The following is a 7446-nucleotide window of genomic DNA, read 5'->3' as shown; positions in this document are numbered from 1 at the left end:
TATTACTCTATTTATTTTACTTGTACATATTCTATTTATTTTGTTAACATGTTTTGTTTTGTTGTCTGCCTCCCCCTTCTAGGCTGTGAGCCCGCTGTTGGGTAGGGACCGTCTCTCTAGGTTGCCGACTTGGACTTCCCAAGCGCTTAGTCCAGTGCTCTGCACACAGTAAGCGCTCAATAAATACGATTGAATGAATCATCATCATCATCATCAATCGTATTTATTGAGCGCTTACTATGTGCAGAGCACTGGACTAAGCGCTTGGGAAGTACAAATTGGCAACATATAGAGACAGTCCCTACCCAACAGTGGGCTCGCAGTCTAGAAGGGGGAGGCAGAGAACAAAACCAAACATACTAACAAAATAAAATAGAATAGATATGTACAAGTAAAATAAAGTAATAAATATGTACAAACATATATACAGGTGCTGTGGGGAAGGGAAGGAGGTAAGATGGGGGGAATGAATGAATGAGAGCCAAGGACAGTAAGTAGATGAGACCGAATGGATGCAGGAAAGAAGCTGGGGGCGGGGGCTTGGGAAGGGGGCAGGATGCCTGGGGCCTTGAGGAAGAGAGTGCAGGTGTTGGGGGGCGGCGGAGGCGGGTCCCTGGGCGGGGAGGGGGCTGGAGGAGGGGGAAGGGGGGGCGCGGCCTTCATCCAGCACCTGCCGGACGCCCAGCCGGCCGGCCTCATTGTCCCCCTGATTTCCGCTTCCCACCCTGTGGCTTCTGTCTCTCTATTTATAGCTGTCTCTGGCTCCGGTTTCCCGCTCCTCCTGGGTGGGAAAGGGTTAACGCAGCCCCCCCCCCCCCCGCCCCACTTCCTTCCCAGTCACTCCAAGTGGGAGTCACAGGCCGCCCCCACCCACCAGGGCTTAGCCCAGTTTTCTGATGCCTTCCAGGGGCTCCGGATCCCCCCAGTACTCACGGCAGGCCCCGCGGGAATCCCCCACCCACTGGAGCCCAAGGCCCCTCCCGCTTAATAATAATAATAATGATGGCATTTATTAAGCGCTTACTATGTGCAAAGCACTGTTCTAAGCGCTGGGGAGGTTACAGGGTGATCAGGTTGTCCCACGGGGGGCTCACAGTCTTCCTCCCCATTTTACAGATGAGGCAGCTGAGGCCCAGAGAAGCAGCGTGGCTCAGTGGAAACAGCCCGGGCTTCAGAGTCAGAGTTCATGGGTTCAAATCCCGGCTCCGCCAACTGTCAGCTGTGTGACTTTGGGCAAGTCACTTCAGTTCTCTGGGCCTCAGTTACCTCATCTGGAAAATGGGGATGAAGACTGTGAGCCCCCCGTGGGACAACCTGATCACCTTGTAATCTCCCCAGCGCTTAGAATAGTGCTTTGCACATAGTAAGCACTTAATAAATGCCATCATTATTGAAGTGACTTAGATAGTCCCTATTAGTACAGTGCCTGGCTCTAGACTGTGAACCCACTGTTGGGTAGGGACTGTCTCTATATGTTGCCAACTTGTACTTCCCAAGCGCTTAGTGCAGTGCTCTGCACACAGTAAACGTTCAATAAATACGATTGATAGTAAGCGCTGAACAAGTACCATCATTATTACTGCCTTAAGGCTGTGAGCCCCCTGCGGGACAGGGCCTGTGTCCCCACTTGACCACCTTGACTCTACCCCAGGGCTGGAACATAGTAAGCGCTTAACAAATGCCATAATGAAAAAAAAAAAAAACCCAGCCTGCCGGGTCAGCGTTTATTAGGGGGTAGGACAGGCCCGCCTGGGGAAATGACCCCAAATGCCAGCCGGGAGTGGGGCCTAGTCGCCCCCCACCCTCCCAAGGCCACCCCAGCAGGGTCAGTCCGGGAAGGGGAGGTGCCCGGGCCACAGGGGCACGTGGGGGGCGAGGAGGGTCTCCAGGTTGGGCATCCGGGGCGGCCTGGGTCCCCTCCTCTGGAGGGGAGAAGGGCCAGGGTTGCCCCCCATCCCTCCAGGGTCCCGTGGGGCGGAGAGGGCCCCTGGGCGGGCATCGGGTGGGAGTTCAGGGGCTCCCCTCCTCCTCCTCCTCCTCCTGCGCCGCCGCCTGCGGCCGTAGCCCAGCGGGTCCGAGGTGCCCTTGCTGTTCTTCCTGGAGGGCTCCTTGGCGGCGTTGCCCCCGAGGCGGTAGAGGAGGCTGGCCAGGTTCTGGATCTGGCAGGTGCCCAGGTGGCAGCGGCGGGAAGGCAGGGGCGGGCTGGGGCCCAGGGCCGACGGCCAGGCCTGGCGACGGGCCCGCCGTCCGGGGGGGGCTCCTAGTAATAGTAATCATAATAATAATGGCATTCATTAAGCACTCACTATGTGCAAAACACTGTTCTGGGGAGTGCTGGGGAGGTTACAAGGTGATCAGGTTGTCCCACGGGGAGCTCCCAGTCTTCATCCCCATTTTACAGGTGAGGGAACTGAGGCCCAGAGAAGTGAAGTGCCTTGCCCAAAGTCACACAGCTGACAATTGGTGAGCCGGGATTTGAACCCATGACTTCTGACTCCAAAGCCTGGGCTCTTTTCAGCGCTTAGAACAGCTCAGCGCTTAGAACAGTGCTTTGCACATAGTAAGCGCTTAATAAATGCCATCATTATTATTATTATTATTTTCCACTGAGCCACGCTGCTTCTCTAATGCCGCCCACACCCGGAGGGAGGGCCGCAGGGGCGAGGGTGGACGGGAGACACGGGGGAAAGGACCGGCTCTCAGCTCCGCGCCCCTGCCCCGGTCCCCCCCCCCAACCCTGGCTCTTCCTCCCCCTCTCATCCATTCCATCCTATTTAGGGAGCGCTTCCTGTGTACAGAGCACTGTGCTAAGCGCTTGGAAAGGACAATTCGGCAACTACTAGGGACGGTCCCTACCCGACAGCGGACTCACAGGCTAGAAGAGTCTTTCCGCCCCTTTCCCCGGACCCCCTCCTCCAGGCCGCCCCCCCACTCTTACCGCCCCCCACGCGTTTCCCCTTCCCCACGGCCCAGAGCCCCGAGGAGGGACTGAGCCCCTTCCTTCCTCTCCCCCACGTCCCCCTCTCCATCCCCGCATCTTACCTCCTTCCCTTCCCCACAGCACCTGTATATATGTTTGTACATATTTCTCTATTTATTTATTTATTTTACTTGTACATATCAATTCTATTTATTTTATTTTGTTAGTATGTTTGGTTTTGTTCTCTGTCTCCCCCTTTTAGACTGTGAGCCCACTGTTGGGTAGGGACTGTCTCTATATTTTGCCAGCTTGTACTTCCCAAGTGCTTAGTACAGTGCTCTGCACACAGTAAGCGTTCAATAATCAATCAATCGCATTTATTGAGCGCTTCATCAATAAATACGATTGATGATGATGATGAGGGGGCCAAGAGACCCTTCCCCTTCTGACCGAGGCCCACCCAGCAAACCCTCCCCTCTATAACGCTCTTTCTACACGGATCGCCCCCCTCCCCAGGAACCCACCCTCCCCCTCTTGATTTCTCCCGTAGGTTCTTCCTCTGACCCTGACCCCCGGCCCCTCCGACCCTCCCTCCCCTAAACGTTTTTCCGGGCCCCGGCCCCCTAAATCGCTTTGCTAACTCACCCTCCCCGGGTATCCCGCTCATCTCATCCCGCTCAGTAGAAGCAGCGTGGCTCAGTGGCGAGAGCCCGGGCTGGGGAGCCCGGTCGTGGGTTCTAATCCCGATTCCGCCACTTGCCAGCTGTGTGACTTTGGGCAAGTCACTTTAACTGGGCCTCAGTTACTTCATCTGGAAAATGGGGATGAAGACTGTGAGCCCCACGTGGGACAAGCTGATTACCCTGTATCTACCCCAGCGCTTGGAACAGTGCTTGGCACAAGGTAAGCGCTTAACAAATGCTATTATTATTATTATTATTTTATTATCTCTTACCTGTCGGACCGGCCGGAGGCCCCAGGTGCGGAGGCTAACAAGAGGAGGAGGAGGATCAGGGGCGTCATGGGGGAGGGGGTCCGGGCCTCGAGGCCTCAGGGGGTGGTGGTGGTCCTGGGTTCAGATTCGCACCTGGAAAGAGTTTCGTTAAGCAGCGGCCCCAGCCCACCCTCCTCCTCCTCCGCGGATGCCTGCCTCCCTCTACGCCACCCGACCCCTCTTATCCGCCCCCTTTCGAGGCCCTCTTCCACCGTGACAAACAGGAGAAGCCGCGTGGCTCAGTGGAAAGAGCCCGGGCTTGGGAGTCAGAGGTCATGGGTTCTAATCCCGACTCCGCCACTTGGTAGCTGGGTGACCTTGAGCAAGTCACTTAACTTCTCCGGGCCTCAGTGACCTCATCTGGAAAATGGGGATGAAGACTGTGAGCCCCCCGTGGGGGCAACCTGATTACCTTGTATCCCCCCAGCGCTTAGAACAGTGCTTGGCACACAGTAAGCGCATAACAAATGCCATCTTTTAGACTGTGAGCCCACTGTTGGGTAGGGACTGTCTCTCTATGTTGCCAATTTGTACTTCCCAAGCTCTTAGTACAGTGCTCTGCACACAGTAAGCGCTCAATAAATACGATTGATGATGATGATGATCATCATCATCATCACCTCCTCCCTTTGCAGCCTGCCCTCCCCCTCTTTCCGGCTATAGCGCTCCCCTAACAGCACCCCCTCCCCAGCGCAGCTTTAACCTCCTTCTCTCGGCGCCTCTGACCTGCCCACCGTTCCCTCTATAACGCCCCCTGACCCCCCTAGTAGAGCCCCCCAACTTGCCTCGCTAGAGGGGAATCGGGCCGCGCTTCGAGCCTGCCCGCCGCACTCTCTATAACGCTCCCCAACACCCCTCCATATAGTGCCCCGACCCGGGCTCCCCAGAGAGAAGTCACGCTGATGCTTAGTCCAGCGCTCTGCACACAGTAAGCGCTCAATAAATACGATTGAATGAATGATCCACCTCCCTTCCTGCCCTCGATACAGCGCTCCTTCAATAACCTGTCTCCCCGGAAACTTCAGCTAAGCGCTTACCATGTGCCAGGCACTGTACTAAGCGCTGGGGTAGAGGCAAGACAATGGCGTTGGGCCCAGTCCCCGTCCCATTTAGGGATCGCAGTCTCACAGTCTAGATATTTTACCTCTGCCCTCCTCCTGCTCCCGCTATACCGCCCTTCATGGGTCGTAGACCCAGCTTCAGCGGCCTCTAATTCCCTTCCCTCTCTAATAATAATGATGGCATTTATTAAGCGATTACTATGTGCAAAGCACTGTTCTAAGCGCTGGGGAGGTTACAAGGTGATCAGGTTGTCCCACGGTGGGGGGGCTCCCAGTCTTCATCCCCATTTGACAGATGAGGGAACCGAGGCCCAGAGAAGTGAAGCGACTTGCCCAAAGTCACCACCAGTTGCCAGCTATTTGAACCCACGACCTCCGACTCCAAAGCCCAAGCTCTTTCCACTGCGCTACGCTGCTTATAATATTGGAGTCGGAGGTCGTGGGTTCAAACCCCGGCTCTGCCGCTTGTCAGCTGTGTGACTTGGGGCAAGTCACTTCTCTGGGCCTCAGTTCCCTCATCTGTCAAATGGGGATCATCATCATCATCATCAATCATATTTATTGAGCGCTTACTATGTGCAGAGCACTGTACTAAGCGCTTGGGAAGTACAAATTGGCAACATATAGAGACTTATTGAGCGCTTACTATGTGCAGAGCACTGTACTAAGCGCTTGGGATGTACAAATTGGCAACATATAGAGACAGTCCCTACCCAACAGTGAGCTCACAGTCTAAAAGGGGGAGACAGAGAACGAAACCAAACATACTGACAGAATAAAATAAATAGAATAGATATGTACAAGTAAAATAAATAAATAAATAGAGTAATAAATCTGTACAAACATAAATACAGGTGCTGCGGGGAAGGGAAGGAGGTAAGATGGGGGGGATGGAGAGGGGGACGAGGGGGAGAGGAAGGCAGGGGCTCAGTCTGGGAATACTGGGAGCCCCCCGGGGGACAACCTGATCACCTTGTAACTTCCCCAGCGCTTAGAACAGTGCTTGGCACATAGTAAGCGCTTAATAAATGCCATTATTATTATTATTAATGGCATTTGTTAAGCGCTTACTATGTGCAGAGCACTGTTCTAGGCGCTCTCTATAACGGCCACCCCCCCGCCGCAGGGACCCCCTTTCCTGCTCCCCGGGGTCGCTCCTGTATCATCAATCGTATTTATTGAGCGCTTACTATGTGCAGAGCACTGTACTAAGCGCTTAACCCTGTCCCCCGCCAGCTCCCTCCCCTTCCCTCTCCTCCCCTCCTTGGTGCTCAGACCCTCCGCCTCGGCTATACCGCGCTTCTTCTTCTCCTTGCACGAAGAGCTTCTCACCTGGGGGAAGGATGAGGATGAGGATGAGGATGAAGCCTCTGTCGGGTTTCCCGGGGTTCGGGCTGGGGCCCGTCCCGCGATGGGGCCGGCTCCGACTGGCCGGGGGTCTCGAGGGACCGCCGCCCCTTTAAGAGGGAAGAGGCGGGACCCAAATCTGGGGAAGTGGGGGGAGGCGGAGCCCTGGGGATGATAATAATAATAATAATGATGGTATCTGTTAAGCGCTTACCATGTGCAAAGCACTGTTCTAAGCTCTGAGGGGATACAAAGTTGTCCCACGTGGGGCTCACAACCTTAACCCCCAGTTTCCAGATGAGGGAACTGAGGCCCGGAGAAGTGAAATGACTTGCCCGAAGTCCCACAGCCGAGAATAATAATAATTGGCATTTATTAAGCGCTTACTATGTGCAGAACACTGTTCTAAGCGCTGGGGAGGCTACAGGGTGATCAGGTAGTCCCACGTGGGGCTCACAGTCTTCATCCCCATTTTACAGATGAGGGAACTGAGGCACAGAGAAGTGAAGTGACTTGCCCAAGATCACACAGCAGACATGTGGCGGAGTCAGGATTCGAACCCATGACCTCTGACTCCAAAGCCCGGGCTCTTTCCACTGAGCCACGCTGCTTCTCAAGAGAAGTGGCAGAGCCGGGATTGGAACTGACTACCAAGCCCGGGCTCTTTCCACTGAGCCACTCCCCCACCCAGCACGTGCGAAGAAAAAGACCCAAACAACAGTGCTTGGCACATAGTAAGCGCTTAACAAATAAATTATTATTAATAATAATGGCCCACTGTTGGGTAGGGACCGTCTCTATATGTTGCCAACTTGGACTTTCCAAGCGCTTAGTACAGTGCTCTGCACACAGTAAGCGCTCAATAAATATGATTGAATGAATGGCATTTATTAAGAGCTGACTGTGTGCCAAGCACTGTTCTAAGCACTGGGGAGGGTACAAGGTGATCAGGTTGTCCCGCGGGGGGCTCACAGTCTTAATCTTCTAGACTGTGAGCCCACTGTTGGGTAGGGACCATCTCTATATGTTGCCAACTTGGACTTCCCAAGCGCTTAGTCCAGTGCTCTGCACACAGTAAGCACTCAATAATAATAATAACGATGGCATTTGTTAAGCGCTTACTA

The 7446-nt window shown here is 54.4% G+C and overlaps 1 long non-coding RNA gene across 1 annotated transcript; it reads right to left on the bottom strand.

Moving 5' to 3' along the window:
• Nucleotides 1-1714: 1714 nt before the first annotated feature.
• Nucleotides 1715-6334, bottom strand: LOC119933320. The gene is made up of 3 exons (XR_005452538.1): nt 6308-6334; nt 3876-4007; nt 1715-2260 (listed from the first exon to the last, which is right to left on the bottom strand). It is a non-coding gene; the product is annotated as an uncharacterized LOC119933320 (long non-coding RNA).
• Nucleotides 6335-7446: the final 1112 nt, after the last annotated feature.

Source organism: Tachyglossus aculeatus, chromosome 10 (assembly GCF_015852505.1).
Source record: "Tachyglossus aculeatus isolate mTacAcu1 chromosome 10, mTacAcu1.pri, whole genome shotgun sequence".
Lineage (NCBI taxonomy): Eukaryota > Metazoa > Chordata > Mammalia > Monotremata > Tachyglossidae > Tachyglossus > Tachyglossus aculeatus.
This window is presented reverse-complemented; position numbering and strand designations above follow the sequence as displayed.